The sequence below is a fragment of the Lissotriton helveticus genome, chromosome 3_2, assembly GCF_964261635.1.
Source record: "Lissotriton helveticus chromosome 3_2, aLisHel1.1, whole genome shotgun sequence".
Taxonomy (NCBI): domain Eukaryota; kingdom Metazoa; phylum Chordata; class Amphibia; order Caudata; family Salamandridae; genus Lissotriton; species Lissotriton helveticus.
This window is the reverse complement of record NC_136062.1, coordinates 257,836,221-257,858,204: the sequence shown is the minus strand read 5'-3', so window position 1 is coordinate 257,858,204 and position 21,984 is coordinate 257,836,221. Positions and strand designations below refer to the sequence as shown.

At 40.8% G+C, this 21,984-nt stretch overlaps 2 long non-coding RNA genes across 2 annotated transcripts in view; one reads left to right on the top strand and one right to left on the bottom strand.

The window, feature by feature from the left end:
* LOC144826286 (uncharacterized) overlaps positions 1–21,984 on the bottom strand; it is a 485,735-nt gene that overhangs the window by 25,550 nt on the left and 438,201 nt on the right. The gene's annotated exons all lie outside the window — the stretch shown is intronic.
* LOC144826287 (uncharacterized) overlaps positions 1–21,984 on the top strand; it is a 195,781-nt gene that overhangs the window by 63,939 nt on the left and 109,858 nt on the right. The window contains exon 2 of the long non-coding RNA XR_013609761.1: positions 19,261–19,352. This is a non-coding gene — a long non-coding RNA (uncharacterized LOC144826287). The remainder of the gene's footprint in view (positions 1–19,260; positions 19,353–21,984) is intronic.

Below are 21,984 nucleotides of genomic sequence, written 5' to 3'. Positions count from 1 at the left end.
CAGGTCACTGATGTTGGCACATCATCTTAAAAGGCTTGTTCAAAATCACCACTGATGTCAAACACTCAGAACTCCTAATTTTCATCAATAATTCTCAGATTGATCGTTTCTCGCTTGCAAACCTTGTGCATATAGTGTTTTGCGTCATCTTTTGGGATAATCCTATGTCAGCGCCTATCAACTTCCCTAAATACTTGCTAAGTACTTCGGGGTACAAATATAAGCACTTGACTCCTGCTTCATTCACTTCCCTGCCTATTGCCTTTAATCAAAATGACTTTGCCTTCGGCAAAACCTGATCAGGGTGATTAGGGTCAAGAATCGTGTTCAATACAGCCATCCTAATTGGCAAGACTCATCTTTTGTTCTCTTCAAAAAAGATATAAGCCTCAAACTCGCCTACCACCTCTAGTTTTCTGCAAATGCAAACATTTTCATTTTTCAGTCTTAACTAGATATGTGGGAACCTCCTAAACTCTTCACCTATGATTTTATATGTGGAACCCAAAACTGCCATGACCCTCACCACTTCCCCACTAAAGTCGACATTGCACTAAAGTTCCATCCTTGCCTAACCTATAATTATTTTATGCCCTTTGCTTCCACCTCTATGTCCACTGTCTTATCGATTACTATTGGGCTTGTTTGTTTGTCTGCATTCTTATTTTGTCTTGCCACTTTTATTATGTATTCTTAACTTCTTTAATTGTTGTACTTTCCTCGTAAATAGCTATTTCCTTAATATATATTTACGAGTATTTAACTTTTCTAGCTATGTTTAGTCTGCTGTTTCTATGTCAAAATCCTCAATGGACAACAACCGTTCTTGCATCTTTTTCTATTAATTGATCTTTGATGACCTCATCTTTTAGATCCATTTAGATGCATGTTGCAGCTGGTGCTAAGAAATTCAGCCACAAAGGCATCCACCGGTTCTCACTATTTTTTGTGAACACTACAAAAAGGCCTGTCTCCCTGACGTTACATTTCTGTGAGGATCAAGAGCTAGATGTACAAAAGTTAAGAATAGCAATTTCCTAATTGCAATTGTTTTGTGAATCGCTATTCCTAATGTATGACACTCTTGAGTTTCATTAGCAATTTGTAGTGGGTCGCAAATAGACATACATCATGAATATAAATGAGGTAGGTCGAAATTTGTGACCAACTATGATTCACTGCCATCACAGGGACCACCATGTGTGTGATTGCTTTGAAATAAAGGAGGTTTTTTTTTTAATGCAAGCAGTTTTCCTTGAATGAAAATGGGATGCGTTTACAAAAAAAATTAAAGATTGAAGTTTCATTTTCTTAGAGTAGGGAGTGGTCCTTTTTCTACCATTCTCAAAAGGGAGAGGCTCCATTGGGGCCTCCTTCCCATCTGTGAATGGCTTACCACCAACTTTCGATTGGCAGTAAATTGCAAATGTTTTGCAACCACATTTTGGTTGCAAAACATTTGTACATACCATTTCAACTCGGTATTAGGAAGGGACGCCCTTAACATGCCCCTTCCAAATCCTGAATCGCAAAACCCAAATTGCAATTCGGAAACAGGTTAGGGAATTGCCGAGGGGGCTGTGTACAATAGAAAAGGATATTTTGTGGTCCCAAACAGTCCTATTTGTGTAGCCCTAAACTTCTTATATAGTTTTAAATGATAGAGATATATTTGTCTTTTTCCTCTACATCATCACCCTCTTCACCTGCTCATATTTGTACTTCTATTACAGGCAAAGTGTTTAAAATACTTGTTCGCTCTGAATGTAAATTGTGTATTAACAATCCTTTTTTGTTTCTTGAACATGAAAGAATCCCCTTCAATTGCATCCAGATATGTCTAAAAGGCTATTTTCCAGTGGTTCCAGTTAAAACTCAGCGCCAATAACAGCTAGGAAAGAAAGTAGAGGCATATGTCCTGCCACACTGTCCTATAATGAAGTTTCAGAACCTGGTTTAAATGTTGAGTTGCTGTTTGCCTTCCTTGCTTCATTGATTGTCACACAATAACTTTTACCATAGTTTTTCTTAAACATGTAAACGTGTATACCCATGGTTGTATTATCAGTTGATGTGAGCATTAGTGACATTATGGTTAATCCCATCCTCATCACAACTAATAAATGGTCAAGTTGTGTTACATGGCAAAACAAGAGAAGATGGCTACAAAACAACTGCGTCTTGCAATTGTGGAAATGGGGATTCTCTTGTTCAAACCACTACATGAATTCTATATACACCATAACTGGAAATGGTAAAGAGGGAAATACTTGACTGAAACATGAATTGATAACAATGGAACAACACAATATATTGATCTAACACAGGTCAGTAGTAGTGGGAATATTCTTTATTTGGTTATAAAAACCATAAACGCACAAGATATTAAATAAAAACAAATTACACGTTTTTCCCAATACAATACAAAAAGCAATTATTTAACATAGGAGTCCTGCTAACATTTTATCATTCCATATTAAGAAATCCTAAAACGGTCAATTTGTGACATCATAATTTAACTAACACATTGAAATGCAGTTAAAAAAGGCACAGTATACAACAATTTCTCAAATTCCTAGGAGTGCCCTAAAGTAGAAGGCCCTTGGTTTTAGATCGTTCAGGTTCCTCAACACTCTTCTGGCTATGTAAAGTCATTAGTTCAGAGATCTACTTTCTTACTTGTTGGACTGAGACATGAACTTACATCAAAGCCACCATGCATATAGCAAATATCTTGATCAACCAACGATAAGCCAAGCAGTTTTATCACTTCTAAGTATACTGAAAGTAGGCTTCATATGTATTACTGACAAGATACAAAAGATTGGTACTAGCCAATGCCTCCTATTTGTAACATATCAGGAACAGAGGAATAAGAAATGATCTTCTGCTTCATGGGTATCTGGGCAGAATGATCATAAGGGAGAACTATTTGGGCCATTCCATCGCCAACAAAACCCATTGAGTGGGAATATACCATATCTGAATTGGAGATTTCGGGATTTTGTCTGTGGGGGATCAATTTGGTTCATAAACTCCTCGCAGAGTGGAAAATCTTTGATGTCCAAGAACCTGCAGTTAAATCCACCACTGTGTTAAGATTCAGCTATTGGACACAGATACTGTTAAAAATGAGGATTTCTAGTTGGCAGTGGTATGCACCCTGTATAAGTAGGGACCTTTCCTACCAGTCAGGATGAGGGAGTTACACACCTAGATAACCCCTGCTCCGCCCTTGGTAGCTTGGCATGAGCAGACAGGCTTATCTGAGTGGCAATGTGTAAAACATTTGTACATAACACACACAGTACCACAGTGCAAACACTACAAATTGAAACCACACCATTTTAGAAATATAAAGTATCTTTATCTAAACCAAACAAGATCAAAATGACAAAAATCCAATATAAATATATTAGGGTATCCCTTTTAGAATAATTATTGCATAAATAACACTTTTCTAAACATATAGCTTTAACTGGTGCTACTACTACTTCGCACAAATCCCAAGGACCCCCAAGTAACAGTACCTTGGAAAACAAAGTCAACAGATGGTGCACAGCATCATGGAGGTGAGGTATTCATGGGCCAAGGCGATGCCAGGTATTTACTGCTACAGGAGAGGAGGCGGTACGTCAAGTTCGGGATTCAGGGCTGGCATCAGCGGTGAGGAGGCATTGGGGGTTAGACATCAGTTCCGTTCAGCAGTGCGGTGTTGAGGAGTTCGGGAAATCACCTGTGTCTGTTATTAGCTCTGTGATGGGCAGATGCAGGTGTTGGCAGCAAGAGGCATTGTGGCAAGCGCTGGCGTCATAGAGGTCAATAACTTGCAGGCGTCAGCGAGTGGTGAAGCTGCGGTGCAGGTGGGGCAGACGGCGCAGTGCGTCGTGTACTTCAATAGTGGTGCCCACAGCCTCGGTGCAGGTCGCAATGGCACTGGCGGCGGCACTGACAGCATTGGTGTTGTTTTTCTTGGCTTGCAGCACAAACCACACACTTCCAACGGTCCAGGAACTGCAATTGGCACCATTTGGTATGGTATTTCCCGGCATCACTTTGCCCTTGAATGATTTGTTGGGATTAAATGTCATAAATTTTGTCTCATTTACATTCACTTCAAGGCCAAACTTGTTACATACCGCTGAGAATCTATTCAATAGGTTTTGTATCCCCATCGGAGTCCTGGATACAAGTAATGTGTCATCTGCAGACATTAAAGATGCAACTGGGCTGCCGGCTATCGTTGGGGGATCCCCAATACAGTCATGTAAAGACTTTATTAGCTCATTGATGTATAGGGTGAACAGGATGGGGGCCAAAACACACCCATTTACCCACTTTATCAGGTTCTGTGAGTTTTCCCCTAGTGAAGCCTAATGATGATTTGTATTAGGTAACCTGGGATACCTCACCACAGCTTCCCCATGGGAACAAGAGCAAAAGTGCCCCATAAATCAACAAATACAGCATATATGTGTTCTTTTTTTATTATCACATACTTCTATAGGATTATTAATAATCTACAAATCTGGTCTATTATGCCTGTATTTTCTCTAAACCCAGCCTGCAGAGGCAAGAGAATCTCATTTTCCTTTATCCAACCGTGTAATCTCCCCACAAATGCCTGCAAACCAATGTTTGTAATATGTCTATCAGACTGATCGGCCTATAGTTGGCGGGAACATTTTTGTCTCCTTTTTTGAACACTGGAACCACCTGACCAGGAGTAAGGAACTGTAGTACCATTTAGAATAGCATCGAAGTAGTGATTAGGAATAACACTCCGTACATCTACTTCAGAAATGAACAAGTTCCATGAGATTTTATCTGACCTCGGTGCTTTCCCTCACTGAAATGTAGAGAGTGCGAGCCTCATATCCTCCAGGCAGAAATCAATGGGACAAATGTCCCTAGATTTTCGATTTAGGTTAACACATAGTGTTGTGTGTCTTTTGAGTCTCACAGGCATAAAGTGCACTAAAATGGTTTACCCTGGCCATTGGTTGGATATGATAGTCTTGAACTGTGACCTGTCTCTAACTAGAATTACAGAAGAACACCCTGACGGAGTAAATAACATATGGTCCTCTAGGGGATCCAGTTTAATAAAGGAGCTAAATTACCGAGTATCAGAGCCAGAAATTCAGATCATACTTTTTATGAAAAACATATATTTTTATTCATTTTTATGCACATATTTATAAAAAAGCATTCAGGGATTAGCTGTTCGGACATTTAAAAAAATATACAATCAAAATTATATTTCAAGTCAGAATGATGAGAACAACATCATACATTAAAGTGTTCCATTCGCTCCGGGGCAAATTAAGGGGACTCAACAGGCACTCACATCTTCAGGGGATTATTCAGACTCATACACATTCAGACCGTTTACACAGGTGACCTGCAACAAATGGATGGACTTATAGTTGCATGGGCAGGGGTGCAGAAATGAAGGGGCAATTTAGATGGTATAAAGTTGCCGTCCTTGATGGTAGCGCCGACGCGCGTTTCGGTGTAAGGCACCTTCGTCAGGGCAAACAGATGGAGCCAGGGAGGGAAACACACAAGCTGAAATTTAAACATATTTGTTTGTATTACATTGTTCAAAAGTTTTCATACATTTTTATCCACATGCTTATCTACACAATTGTCATACAATCAATTTATTGATTTCAATAGTACGTTTAAAAATCAACAGATATAATGGCTCTGATACCAGTAATTGCTCATATAATAGAATGCAGCCCCCTAGGATCGGGGACTGGAGGCCAAGCAAGAATGAGGGCCTAGGTGAAGACAGTAAATACAACCTTCCGAGATCATTCATTCACTCATTCTGAACATCAGTCATTCAGTCATTCATTTCAGATCTTAGAAAATAACACCTCTAGTGTATTTCCCAGTTAGGTAAGTTCCAGGGTTTTCAGTATCAAGATGGTTTTTCCCACACCTTCAGGTTAAAAAAAGGGGGGTTTTTTTGAAAGGGGAATTTTACCTGAAGAATACGGAACTTCAAAGTGTTACAAGGCTGAAGCAGGTCCGGGTTTTCCACATGGGGTAGGTAGGTCCTATTTTAGTTTCCTGTGAGTCCAAGAGAGGAAGATGTTTTAGAGCCTAGGTCTATATATTACTGGAGTCACACGGAGGTGGGGCTTCCTATTGGGTACCTCAATGTGTATACAGTTTCCTACCTTTCAAAGACAGTAGAGGATACACGAGGATAAGGCTTCCTCTTCGGGGTTTCGGGTTTAGAGTAGCAAAGGTTCAAATACTGTATTCAAGAACTGCAAGATAAACAGAAGTGCAGCTCAGATTTTTGTCTCTTCATTTTACCATCTCTTTTGGTCTATTCTGGTGGCCGGATTTTAGTTCCTGTAAAAATATCCACTAATACGGGACAGTTTGTACTTCCGATTTCAAGCGTCCAGGGTACTATGGGTAAATCTCGAGAGCAAAAAGTTTGTATCTCTAGAGGCTGGTCTGGGGTCTTTTGACTGCAAGATAGTATTTAATTATGCTCACCAGGTGGGATTCGGTATGTGCAGACCACGTCTCGTCGTCAGGAGGGAGCAGAACACAGCGTTTTGCGTCTATCTCTGCCTCACAGGCGATGCCATAAATGTCAGTTCCTACATGGGGGAATTAGGAGCATTAAGGATCTAAAAAACGTAATGTTTCATGCTGTAGACTCAAGAGGGTCAGGATGTCAGGACGATAAATATCTCTCTAGAGTTGATAATGTGCGATAGATTCACTGTCTACATAGACTTATTGAAACAGTAAGGCTGGGAACACTAACCGGGTGGCTGCGGGGTTGAGATTGCCGCATCTGTTAGTCGGCCGGTAACTGCAAGCTAGGATGTAATCAGTACCTCTTCTTATTTAAAACGCCAGTCTGCGAGAAGGATGAATCCCTGCCAGAGAGGAGTGAGGTTTGTTAGTAGGTCAGAGTAATATTTAAAAATTCAAAGAGGAACGGAGGAAGGGTGCGGATACTCAATTTACCTGGTCGATGAAAAATCACGGCACTTCCAGACGGCCGGGGCTTTAGTCCATTCCACTCTCGTCCCGTGGCGACGTGGAACAAAAGGCGATAACGGGTCTCGGTAATCAGCGCGCTTTTATGCACGTTATGGTGGGACCTAACACAGCTGTGCTTCGGGTGTATCGAGAAACTGGAGACGGACTAGCGTTTTCATTAGGTCCCACCATCTTGGAGTGGTTACTCTCGAAGGACTGACGATCCATTGAAATCACGGAAGTAAGAAACTCCATCTTGGATTAGGATCGTATTATACAGTATATGTAGAAGGCATGCTCAGCCCCCATAGGGGGTGCGATCTTCATAAAAAAGTGTTTTTGGAGGATCAAATCAATTAGATATGTACATAAGCCAAACAAGGACTTTCTGATTTCGTAAGTATTTTCTTTCTCTCTTAAAGGGCTTTCTACAGTCACTGAACAATTTCAACATGATATGGGATCAAACAGATGGGGTCTGTAGATTTCCCGATCTTGGGGGCCCGCAAGGAAAGGTTCAGACTAAGTAATCACTTCAGAGATAAGGGTCCAGCTTATATCAAAGGTGAATAAGGTATTGTTTTTTACTCATAACTACAACTATAGTCCAATTTATGTTGAAATAGGCAGTGATTCAACAGGAGACAGATAGTAGATGACACAAGAGTTATAAAAAGGTATTGTGCCATGGGCATTCCTCATTGAGGCCATTACCAACAGAGTTCATTAGAAAGATCCAGAACACCTCTCTTTTTTTTGCGGAGGTTGACGGGATCTGTTCCAGGCTTAGCCTTTATCTTTTCTAGTATGAACCAGCGAAGGTCTTATTCGGAGTGCGCTTTTTCAATCCAGTGAGACACAATGGGTGCAGAGATCTTTATGTTCCTAATATTGGATTTATGTTCTCCTATCCTTATGCGGCATTTGCGTCCGGTTTCCCCTATGTATGGGAGATCACAGGGGCACATTACTGCATAAATTACGTTACTTGTTCGACAGTTAGTCATGGTTTCATTGCGGGCAACAGAGATAGTGCGTTCAGTGGTGTTTAGGGTGTCGCCAATAATGGCATGGGGGCACGCCTGACATGTGCCACATCTGTGGTTCCCAAAGATAGGTTTCAGGCCAGTAATGGCACCTTGGATGCCATAGGGGGTCTCTTCTATCTTGCCTCTGATGAGATGGTTTTTGAGGTTTCTGTTTCTTTTGAAGGCAAAGATTGGTCTGTTTAATGGGGTTTTGTTCTTTTCCAGGTTCAATAAATGCCAGCTGGAATTTATGGCCTGGCGTACCTTATGATTCAGGTTTGAATGACGAGTAATGCATACCAATTGGTCGCTACTTTCCGATGGTTTGGGTTGAAATATGGTCTCCCGGTTGGTGTATCTGGCTCTCTTAAAAGAATCTTTAACCAGTTTTGGGGGGTATCCACGGTATAGTAGTTTCTCTTTTAGGATGTCTGATTGGGTCAAGAAATCCCGTAGGTCAGAACAGTTTCTCCGAATACGGAGGAACTGACTATAGGGGATACTTTCCTTCTGGCAGCGGGGGTAAAAACTTTGATATTGACAAAGGGTGTTACGGGCGGTGGGTTTGGTACACAAGGATACTTTTATAGATTGGTCTTGGTGTTCTATCCATATGTCTAGGATTTCAATCCTGTGATGGTTAGAATGACAGGTAAATCGTAGATTTGGATCAGCTGCATTGAGCCATAAGGTGAATTCATCCAGGGAGGTTTGGTCCCCCTTCCAGATAAAGAAAATGTCGTCAATGAATCGTTTCCAATTCTTGATGTTTTTATGGAAGGGGGCCATCTCATTGAAGATATTCACTCGTTCAAATTCCCCCATGTAGAGGCACGCAATGCTCGGGGCACAGCTTGCCCCCATGCTGACTCCCGTTGTCTGTCTGTACAATGTGGATCCAAATTCGAAGTAATTTTCAAAAAGCACCACTTCGAGACATTGGAGAATGAATTCAGCATTACTGATCTCAGGTCTGGTAGATAGAATGTTCTCAATGGTGATATACGCTCCTTGCTGGGGGATGTTGGAATACAAAGATTCCACCTCTAAGGTGACCAGCAGTTCACGATTTTCAAAGAACGGGATACCCTCGACTAGGCTGATGAAATGGCCTGTCCTTAACAAAGGACTCGAGCTCAGTGACCAATGGTTTTAGGAATTTGTCTACTATGTCTCTAACTACCCTTACAGTGTGCCAGAACAGTTTGCTATACTTACTTTTAGCTGCTGTAGTTAGATCTACCCACTGCCCTTATTCCCATTCTCTTTTTGATAGTTTTTGGTCCTTGGTGTGTAAATACCTTTTTTGTGCCACTATTGATGTATGTTCAGCTGTGATGGCTCCCATAAGATATTTCCTTGCAAGATTCATTAAACCAATCAATTTTGTTGGAGCAATTGATAGAGCTCTTCACTTTTTTATAAAAGAAATCTTTAATTTCCTCAATAAGCTTGAGGCAACACTGATTTGCACTTAACTTCCCTGTATGCTCATATGCATGAGAGCTTGAATTACTCTAGTATATATCTGAGCAATGATATCTTGGTTACACTCTATCTTGAGCCACTTAATCCCTTTCCTATTTTTGCTTGTAATGATAGGATAAGCTACCTCACCTACTGATTTACAGTCAGGGAGGGTAAACATATGGTACTAGTCTAAAGCCAGGGCATTATGATAACTATCTTCTCTTTCAAATATCTTCATATCACTCACGAATTGCCAAGATGGTAAATCCAGTAAGATGTAATAAATTCTGGAATGGCAATTAGCCCTCTTAAACATGAGATTTGGGTGTTTATCTGACGTAGTGCGATAATTACAAACTCTAAAGCTATGCTTACGTGTAAGTGAGACAATTTGGAAGATGACTTTTATGTTTCTAACTGGACTATCATGACACAGGCCCTGAATTCCCCACACCACATCCTCCTCCCCTGTAACATTTGTCAACAACTCTGATGGCTGGTATGTTGTATTTAGATGCCCTGAAATCAATAAGAAATCATACCCCTCTGACCTTTCAAGGAGACCATCTAGTGCAACTAGAGTTGGACACTCCAGCTGCTGTATGGGGAGTCTATTATAGATATTCATTATAAGGATGATTTACCCCCGAGCACAGCCAAGAGATCCTAAGCATTTTCAACCACTTTTTTATGGAGCATTGCTATTTAATGCTGACTCAAATTATGAGCCCTCCAGCTGGCCGTCCAAGCGGGGAACAGGATGCTTCTATGCTAAAATGTGTGAACTATAATATATGAAGCTCAGCTGTAGCCCGAGAGGCAAATATCAAAGTCATCTATAATTTTACCCCAATTATCACAGGTGAGCTTGGTGTTGATGGCCGCCAAATTCAAAGAGAGGACCTATAATATTCCAGTATCCGTTTGCATGGGAAACTGTGATTTCCCATGATTGCCCCTTTCTTCCTTCCATAGAGAAATCCTTCTACACAGGTACACAGGTCTGTACTTTTGTGGTGAAATAAGCATGGAATGGATGCTTGGACCCAAACAAAGGACCATAAAAGATAAGCCTAAATAACTTCTAAATGGGGCTATGCTCCTACTAACAAGCCTGAATAGCGAGAATAGAACAGTGTAACCAAAAATAATCTAACAAAACAGGTAGAAACATAATTTTAGATGGGCGAAATGAAGGTACACTATGATATTTACCTCACTTAAAGAAAAGGCAAAATACCTTTGCATTTTTAATCTGAAAATTATGTTAAGGTGCACAAAGTTTCCAATCTTTTTATCTCTACTCTACCAATTACTTGCTCACATTCTAGTATTATCTCAGTAAAAAATATAAAAGCCAGATTGGCTACTGAAGAAACTGCACCATTCAATGTAAGAAGCACTCTTAATAATTGATGAATTAAATTGTATTTGTATTGCTAATTGTTGTTTACTGCAAAGCACTGGAGTAACAGGTTTATTACTGACAAGTGAGCTTCATGTGGGTGTAAATAGCAAGTGAGGATCAAAGATGTTCTCCAACTCTGGTGCATTGAGTGGTAAGTGCAGCTTAGCTTAAGTGAAACATGCTAGGAATTCAGCAGGAGATTAAGGGCCCAATTTAGATCTTGGCAGGCGGTTATTCCGTCACAGGGCCGGCTTTAGGGAAGTGCGACTGATGCGGCTGCACTGGGCGCTGACCAGTGGAGGGGGTGCCGACCTCAGGATTGGGTGCTGTGTTTAGCAAATATTTATGATTGGAGAGATGAGGGGCACTTATGCCCGGTCATAGTGAGAGATTCCGAGGAGGCGTTCATGTGGTGTGTGGGCGCCAAAAATGATTCTCGCACCTGGCGCCACCATCGCTAAAGCCAGCCCTGTTCCGTCACAATGGTGACGGATATCCTGTCTGCCGAAATATAAGTCACATAGGATATAATAGGATTTATATTTGGGCGGACAGAATATTCGTCACTGTTGTGATGGAGTAAGCCGTCACCAAGATCTAAATCAGGCCCTAAGTCAGTCTTTGTATGTGTTTGCTGTTGGACCCAGGTGTAAGAGAGCCGAGACCTTTGATGGATAGTCATCCATAGGCATCAGCTAGATATGTTTTAAGATTGGTTGTGTTCTAGACGTGATGTTACTAGTGTAACTAGTAACGTCACGTACACGAGTCTTGATATGAAATTCTGAAAGATGCTGATAAAAAATACTGCAGTCAGCTGAGAATTGGCAGTAGTTTGTCACACAACCAAGAACCTCTCCAAGAATAGAACCACCACCTCAGCCCCCTGTTTTTCAGACTCCCTAAGCTTAGAAAAACAACGCTGCAGAAACTTCAAGAGACGTTGGCGCAGAAACTACCACACTGCCGACAAAGCCCGCTATAAATCAGCACTGTCACAATACAAACTTATCATTATATAAGAAAAAAGCAAATACTTCACCAACCAAATAGAAATGGTCCAAGACTCCACCAAACTCCTCTTCCAGGTAGTCACTAAACTCTCAGGTTCAAAAGTAAATCCCCCACCTGCCCCCTCTGAAGAACTGTGCAACTCCTTAACCAAGGCGTTTCAAAACAAGGTCAGCTCAATATATGATAATTTTCGATCTCAATCTAAGAACACCTTGCCTTCTTTCTTCGACAATGAAAGCACTTTCGCACAGTTTAATCAAATTGCCGTTTCACAAGTTCATGATCTTATCCACACTATCAAATCAGGTTTCCCTACAGACCCCTGTCGCACCTTGGTATCCAAACTCATACCAGACCTTTTAGCACCCAAACTTACTGAAATATGCAATGCCATGTTCAATACAGGTATCTATACAGAAACCTGGAAAAGAGCTATCATCAAACCCCTCCTTAAAAACAGCACCTAGACCCACTGGACACCAAAAATTACAGACCTATCACTAGCCTCTCCTTCCCAGCAAAAATCTTTGAAGAAATAATGAATATGCAGCTGACCTACTTCATTGAAGAAAATAACCTCCTAGATGAATCACAGTTTAGTGTTAGGACAAGCCACGGCACTGAAACTGCACTTATCAAAGCGGCAGATGAGATCAGAGCCACAAGAGACCTAGGCAGGACAGCAGATCTTATACTGCTGGACCTGTCGGCTGCTTTTGACACGGTCGATCATGCCACATTGATCGACCGTGTTTCTGAGTTGGGCACCAAACTCAAGGCCAAAGACTTATTGGCCTCTTTCCTGGCAAATCGCTCCTGTGAGCCTAGGAGAGTTCAACTCCCCCTCTTTCACACTCCCATGTGGTGTGTCACAGGGGTCCTCCCTCAGACCGACACTATTTAATTTCTATGTGTCAGACCTGGCACAAACCATCAAAACACATGGGATGGGGCTAACCACCTACGCCGATAACACACAACTGGTGTTAGCTATCAACAACAACGGAGATGAAATAGCGGCCAGTTTTCAAGCAGGCATGATCGGCATCAGTTCATGAATGGCCAAAAACTGCTTAAAATTAAATTCAGAAAAAACGGAGGTCATGATCTTTGGTAACCTCAATCCTTCATTGTCCCCTACCTGGTGGCCTACTGATCTGCCCCACCTCCCCCACCTCCAGTATAGAAAGTAAGAAACCTTGGCGTCATCTTCGATGACAAACTCTCATTTGCAGCCTACGCAAATGCCATCACTTCCTCTGCTTCCTACAGAATAAGAATAATCAAAAAACTCCTACCATTCCTTCAAGCCAACACAGGAAAAACCTTGATAAGCAAACTGGGTATGTCTAAAGTAGACTACTGTAACGGCTTACTCCTAAATGCGCAGAAAAAAAGTCATCAATAAACTGCAGCTGATACAAGACGCTGCCACAAGGATCATCTCAGGCACCCCCAAACACAAACCCATTTCGGCAATGGAGCGGAAGCTGCACTGGCTGACAATCACCAATCGAATTAAATTCAAGGCCCTTTGCATAGCCTATAAAGCGATCCATGACACAGGTCCCATCTATCTAAGGAAAGCCCTGTCCACTCACATTACATGTAGAAATGCACGATCTTCCTCTGCCAACCTCCTCACGGTCCCCCGTACATACAAGGTCTCCTGGGGAGACAAAAGATTCACTGTAGCCACGGCAAGACTATGGAAGTCTCTTCCCCCACAAATCAAAGTATGTCCAACGTTGCTCTCTTTCAGGAAGCTACTAAAGACCTGGCTATTCACCCAATAACCTGCATTCCGCCTTACTACCACCTCTACCTCCTTAGCGCCGAGACACCCACAGGTATTTGTGCTCTCTACAAATTGCTTAAATAAATAAACCAATCTGCATGCCTTATGCTGATTAATAGAGAATACAATGGTAGTTTAGATTCCTGGAATATTAAGCCCTTTCCTCCGTGCTGAGATTACCGGCAAGTATCAGCATCTTGCTGCTTTTCTATCCTTCGCTCATACACATCAGAGCATGCAGCCACACACATAATTATTAATTAACTATAAACAAAACTTATCCTGAACTCCAATACAACAGCTATTCACTGTTAAAACACCAAACCTATCGTATTTGACAGTACTCGTTTTTCATTTTCGTATAGTGTCAGACCTTATGAATAAAACTTTCTACTCAGGAGCCTAACTTTGTTTCATCTGCAAGGAAAGGAGAGCCTGCACACACCGGATTCTGTGACCTTCAAATTGTCGTGGGTCCTTGGCCTGTGGATCAGACTATCTAGTCACTCTAACATCAGTGATATCTATTAGAATTCCGTAAAAATGAAATGCTTGGACATTTTCACTGGGAAAAGCCTTTGAGGTGTTAAGATACTCGCAGCTGATCTATTAATATTCTATGACTAATATAATGCCTTCAGCTCCAGTGTCACATTTACCGTGGTTTTGATCCATTTGCTCTTACAATATAGTCTTGCTGTGCTCTGTTTGACCGCACTGACAAACATTTTTTCGATGCAGTGTTCATTGATTGTTTTTTCCTACAGGCCTACCTCCTACGGAAATGTCTACTGAAGCAGTGGGTTCTCATTGATTGGTGGCCTCGTCTCTACCTGTTTTATATTAAAAGAACAAGACAGGCTACTTTGGAAGGGGCCTGAAGCTGGGTAAAACTTCCAAATACTGCCCAGTACTGGCATGCTCCGCTTCGTTTCTTCAGGATTTGTCACTTTTACAAAGGATAATCCACACACGAAGGGTTCAAGCCCTTAACCATTCAGAACATTACTCTAGTATGTCCTGCCCATGTTGTTCTCATCATGCAACATACCTAATTTAACACCTGAGAGATATCAGCGTACGGTCTCCTCTGCAGATGGGCCCTGCCTCTTCGCACAGATCTCACCATCAGCTATCATAAACCATTTTCTGGTTTCTTTTTAATGTTTAGTGATTTCATTCTGCGTGACCAGTTTATATTTGCAGGAAACGTTCAAAATGCATTAAGTGTCAAATATCTTCTAATGAGTGGGAAACGCATATGATTCATCCAATTACTTTCGGCTGAAAAAAATAATGTGGTTTTTGGTTTAGTCTTACATTAGCAGAAAACCACAAAGACATAACCAAGGAGAGGTGCAGTCAGAATAGGAGGAGATCTGACTGCATGCCATTTATTTGCATCTCGGGAAGACATATATCCCCAGGCTAATCAAATGACAAAAATCTATAAATGTGGAAAGGATGATATCTGCTCACTAAACAGTTTAAAATCGATGACGCCAAAAGAAAAGCAAAGTTAAGCAGTAAGTGCCAGTAAACGCCGAGGTGAGTATGAAAGTACAAGTGATGGTTGACCAAGACTGTGGTCATCACTGAGGAAGAAATATACTGAGAGAAGAAGCACCTCTAAGCACACATTAAATGCGTCGTCTGTTGGAAGAGTGCAATAAGGACTGTAAAATGCCCTACACCGTGAAGCAGTAGCTGGACATGGTGAGATTGCTACTATGTTCCTCTCTAGTCACTATTATATAGAAAGGGATTCCACGAACTTCCTGTTCAATTTAGCGTGGTTCTCTTACCTAAAACAGAGCCAAAAACCTAAACAGGCCAAGAGCTCCTGCAAATAAAAATATTCACAAGTATAAAATTGATTGAAATATTCCACTGGTTAATTCAAACAGACACATGCGGTTGTAAAAGTCCCTAAAGGAGAGTTATTGAAATCTTCTTAAGAAAATAAAGCAGAGGCATTGAATTGCATCTCTATAACTGTGTCCTTCCTGAAGAACTGAGAGATCCAAGAAGACTCAAATAAAACATCAAGGGCAGATGTTAGAAGCATTCTAATGCTGTGTGAAATAGAGGGCAAAGGAAATAGAGGGTGGAAAAGAGTGTTTTGCTCTCACTAGATGAGAAGTGAAATGTAGACTGATTACAGCTTCATGGACCAGTCAGCTAATATACACAGTGTATTTGATATGACACCAACAAAACATGGGTTAGCGAGAGTCAAAAAGGAGTCCTGATGAAGACTTTATTGAATTGAGTTTGTGCAGTACACATTTGTCAGTTGCTTAGCTTTTTACCGCGTGATTACCATTGGGTTTGTCAATTTTGACCTGTGTGTAATGCCCTGTTTATTCTCTGGTCAAAATTATGAGTTAGTTTGTACTTAACCCATTCAAAAATGACTAGCTGTGTTAAATACCTCAACCTATGTTAAATTTTCTCAGGTCAAACCTGCTGATTTTAACCGTGGAAAAGCGTACAATATTTATCATATCATGCATCATCGTAATAGGTGCTATTTATCACACCCGATAAATAACATATCCCTTGGTACTGCTATCTATTAGGTGCGATATTAGCACTTGTAATCTTAATCAAGGCCTACTGTGTTGCTGACCTTGGTAAATAGCTGTGACTGTATTTAATTTAAGTTTGAGTGTGTTAGAGGGATTGACCGGCCATCACCTGGCCAAAGCAGTGTTTTTTGGAAGGTAAAGGAATTCCTCAATATCATGTTTTGACAGGTTGTTCTTCCATCATACCAGCCTGCCTTTATGGCTTGAGCATATGAGATTGGTTGCCTCCCTGAGGTGGTCAATACCTGTGGGTTTATTACGTACGTTGCTTCACCTAACCTGAGCCCAATATGGTTTAGTTACTCGGCAATATATAATTGTAGCAAATCTCACTGTCAATGGCAGAATCATGTAGATGCGACAATCCCAAGGGATAAGAAATATTATCCTGATTTGGACTGCGGAAATTATTAATTGATGTGTAATTTCCTAATTACAATTTACAGTTATCATGGGTGTCAATAACCCCATACATGTTCTTTGGCCCAGGAACCTCTCTCCACAGCCATTAGCAGCATATGAATGCATGTGAAGAACAAGTCTGCTTAGAGCTGCAATGATCATCTCATACTTGTGATTGAAAGTGGGGCACCAGATTACTAACCATGCAACTGTATTACGTAGTTATTCGGCTGACATCACCATCAGTCCTACTCCATAACAGGGTAAAGTGAAAGTAAAGTGGCCTGTGATAGTGATTGAAAACAACATCCATGTGAGGCATCTCTGCCGTTATTAGTTTAGTATTTTCTACACATGTGGAGTGACCATTACACCACATACTGTAATCTGCAATGTAAGTATTGAAAGGAAAACACAATATACTTAAAATACACATGGAAAATTACCTCGAATAACTATTGTGGTTTAATACTTAATGTGAACTGAAGGTGAGAAATCACCTGTTCTAAATGGGACAGTGAAAGCTTTTTGTAAATTTTCCATTTTTTTAAATTAGGGCCTTATTTCTTCTAGGTCGTAATCAAGGTAAAAGGACCTCTGCCTGATGCCAGAGGATAACAGACTACCTCCTCATAACTGTGTCTACAGGATTGTCAAAGTAATAAAAGACTGCTGTATGTTATTTGCAGTATGGCAGATGGTAGTTATTTCACTCTGACTACAGGACCGTAGACATAGTAAAACGATTGCCATCTGCTGCATATCATACAACAGACTGCAGTCTTCTTACTAAGACTGTAGAGCCGAAGGCAGACAGCAGATAGCAGTCTATTTACTAGGCCTCTAAGTCAGCATGCATAGTAAAATTAAACCCATCTGCTATACTATATGTAGCATACGGTGTTTATTTTACTGCGTAATCAACTCTATAAGCATTTACAAAAAGACTGCTGTCGGCTACACAGCGTTTTCGAGAAGCAAGACTTTAGAGGGGGTGTGGTGCTTATACTTGAGCATAGACGTATTTTTTTTCACTTTCCTTCAACTCATCTTTGCAGTAAAACAAGTACATTTGTTTGGTAGAAGAATTAATCTAGTTAATTATTTTGGATACATTATGTTCCATGTAGGGACATTGTTGCTCTGTATGATTTCCTTCTAACCAGTCAATTTGTCGTTTCTTCTATAAGAATAATCAAACTTTTCACTTTGTTGAATCTACCTATAAAATATAGCCAAAACACTGTTATCTTCATTGAAAAGAGCAGCTCTTTCTTCAGACAAGACATCTCTTTTAAACACTTTACTTCCGAATAAAAAATAAGTCTGCAACTACATCTTTAAGTATTTAATTGCATTTGTGAGATAGGGAAAGTTGACTAATGTATACACTTTTCAGTGAAAACAGCCAGCCGTCGCCTTCCCTGTGCCAATGACAACTCTGCAATACAGCGTTGCGATTGGTCTGAGCGCTGTGGTTCAGCGCTTAGAGTGGAACAGGGAGCTTGAGCATGTTCCTCACCAGACTGTGTAATGCAGCCTGGTGGGGAGCATGCAAAGTGCGCATTATCTGTTTGGTTGGCCCAAGAGGGCTGGCAAAACAGTTCATGCACATTTCAGGAGTACAAAGTACTCCATCCCTGCTCTGGCCTGCCCCGCCCCACATTGAACAAGTTCACTGACTGCATTTAATAGGAAAAATAAAATATTAATAATGCTATGTTATTGTCATTTTATTTTTCCTTTTTGACCAGTGGGGCAATGCTCCTCCGCTAGCAGAGGAGCAGGCACTGTAGTTACCTGAGGTTACTGTTGGTGTACTTTGAACTGGAAATAAAGAGAGGAGAAAAGTAACAAGGAGTACGTCTAGTTACTACAGATTTCTTGACTGTACCTTTGCCTTTGACCTTATACTGTGCTCTACTGCCTTTGGCTATGTTTGCACTGTAGAAATCCAAAAAAACATATACAGACGCAGGCAATGTTATGGTCTTAGGCGGACCATGTACATTTGCCAAATGTCTGAGGTGATAACATATTGTCTCTTCATACAATAACACAATGGCCTTACTGTCAATATAACATTACATATATGGAATGCATAGTTAATGTAACAATTAGAATACGTCCAACCTTTCCAGATCAATTTTATAATATAAAATATTTTCTTATGAATCCAGTTACAATGTTTTCATATTTAAGCATGAAATCCTATGAGGATCATGTTTTGTGCAAGCCCCCCTAGGCAGGATCTGATTTCTCCTGCAGGCCCGTGCATAGCTGCACTCACTGCCTAGACTCTCTGATCCCAAAGTACAGCAGGGTGTGTGTAAAGCACAGCTGTGCATGGGGATGCCAATGCAAAAGAAAAAGACGTTAAACACAGGAGACAAGTGAAATTAAAACTATGCAAAATATTATTGGTTATCCTTCTCACCAGCTACTAATTTCCTATGAAATGTGACCAAAAACATGTACATATTCTGATTATTCTCATTCTTCACTTGTCAAACTTTTCATTTTTAGATGTGCCAAGAGACTTTGTAGATCTAGTTCAAAAATGGAAGGATGACTGGGAAGAGTCAAAAGTAAACAGTGATTTACGTGGGATGAAAAAGGTAAGTGCTCTAAAAGGGATGTGGCAAAAGAAGCATATATGAGAAAGGGCCACAAAACGAAGGCCTCAATATATAAAGGGATGGCCTACGACATATTACATACACTCTTATTGTGTGACAAATTCATAAATAGAGATCTATTGGGCATACAATAGCTAAAATCAGCAGGAATCAATGAAACAACCAGTGTATATAGCACAATTATTCTGGACCATATGCAATAAAACACTTGACAAAGACTTGACAAAGTAAATTCAAAAGTAAATGTCAGCCTGATTGCCTGAAAAGGCTTTCATGGTGAGTCAAGATTACAAAGGAGATAACATGGTTATTCACTTAGAGCACATTTTAAGCTTTGGCACACCAATGGGAAAACACCAATATCACTTGTTCATAATGTTATATAACAATGTTACCTCGTGCCCATATCAAAATAGTGAATCTGGTGATGCTGCAGCTCTAGCATGTGACAGACAGCCAGGTACACTTCTTTTTATTTCTTAAACCTGTGATGGACAGAAAACCAGGGCCCATATGGCACTGCTTTAGTGGTTTTTAGGCTTTTGGCTTTCTTATTATCTGCAGTCCAGAATTCTTGTAATCTCTAAACAAGCAATATATAAAAAATAATTAAAATACTTGAAGTGGCTTTGGGAAAGCCTCTTTCAACCGTTCCTCAACTAAAGTGTCATGCATAAATTGGTTTAGGCTATAGAACAGCATAGATACAAGGGAATTTGTAAGCCCTGTTCAGCCATTGGCTGCAAGTGTCATTCACATTTGGGTCAGACCAATGTACAGCCATTTTATTGTTTGGGGTATCAGGCATTTTGCCTGTTCACACACGTAATGTAATGTAATCGTTACTTATAAAGCGTACTGTGACCCAACGGGTATCCTGGCCCTGAGAGACGTGGAACCTAACAGCATCAGATCTAGAGGGAGACCGTAGACATACGAGTTTGATTTGAATGGGATAGGCAAAGCAGTCCACCTGCACAGTTTTGTTTAACAACGTACCATCTCAGAGTACCTCAGCATCTCCCTGCCCTCTGCGGGTCTCTCATTTAGTATTCAGGCTGCCACTCTCACACCACCCCTTGATCCATCTGCACTTGGCAGCCTGTGGACACGCTAGTCAGGCCGCCCTTTCCAAGAACTGCTAATTGTTGGCCGCACTGCTGATTTGGAGTCAAAGTCCACACAGCCGTCATTGCGGGCAAATTTCTTCTACGGCTCTTTTCTGTGAAATGCATACTGCCTTCCACCTAACACAGAAGTGTTTTTTTTAATTTACATTTTAAACTCTATCAAGACCATAAACACACACTGCAGGGAAAGTTTTGAAACACAATCACTAAAGGAATATATGATGCATATGGGAGGAATTTGCTATTCTAGTCTTCTCCCTTCCAGCAATATGTCATATAGCAGCCCTCGTCCAATAATTCAGGTATTTGTAAAGCTCCAATAACTCAGCCCTAAGGGTCTCAAGGCGTTAGCGGCTGTCGGGGAGATTAACCGCTATATGTATCAACAAACCATTTTGCATTTCCTAAATAGCGAATTTTAAGGAATCGCTATTTAGGAAATGCAAAACGGTATGTATGTACAAAATCGCTTTCCAATAGCGATTCCTTAGCATTCCTTAATTTGAGATTAGCAAATTGTCAATCGCAAATTACCCCTTCATTTCCATGGGCCAGGAGGCCCATAGGAATGAAAGTGCAATTTGCAATTAGCAATTTGCTGATCGCAAATTAGGGATTTTTCCAAGGGTGCAGGGGTGTCTCAAGAACACCCTGCTGCACCCCTGAAAAAGACATTTGGGGGCATATGGCGCACATACATGCCCTAAGGGCATGTATGGGCGTCATATGGCACCTTTGGTTTTTTTCAAAAAAGCTTTTTGATAAGAATTCGCAAATTACCACCAACTAGAAGTTGGTGGTAATTTGCTAATCCTTAATGGCATTTTTGGCATATTATTTGTTTGATACATTGCATTTAAGGAATCGCAAAATTTGCAATTCCTTAAGTGCAATCGCAAAATAAGGATTAGCAAATTTTGCTATTCCTTATTTTGCATCAAACTTGTTTGATACATTCCATTTGTCTAATTAGCATTCGCAAAGGCCGAAATTCGCAGAATTTCGGCCTTTGCGAATGCTAAATAGCTTGATACATATAGCGGTAAGTGAACTATTGCCCAAAATCACATGGTGCTGAGCTGAACTGCGCTCCGGAGTCAGCTGCCCTCGCCACTGCGCCACACCTCTGCCAGAGCCAAGGCTGTGTGGTGTCTTTTTTCCGAACGCCATCTCTGGCAGTTCAACTAGAGAGTGCAAAGTCTCTAGCAGGAATCGAAAACAAAAATCTTGGGTAGGGAAAACAGGAAGGGAAAAAGAAAAACAGAAAAAACAAGCAGGTGGTAAGCTGGAAAAAAAGATGATGAATTTGATGAGAAGGAATTGTGGTCTATGTACATGGACCAGCCCAGATCCCTGAGTGACTGCAATAGATACGTACTCCATAATTTTCCACCTGACCTTTCCATCTGCTTTGGTATTGCAATTTTCCAAAATATGATCATCAAGTGCCTGCTTCCATTAAATCAACACCATGATTTCCT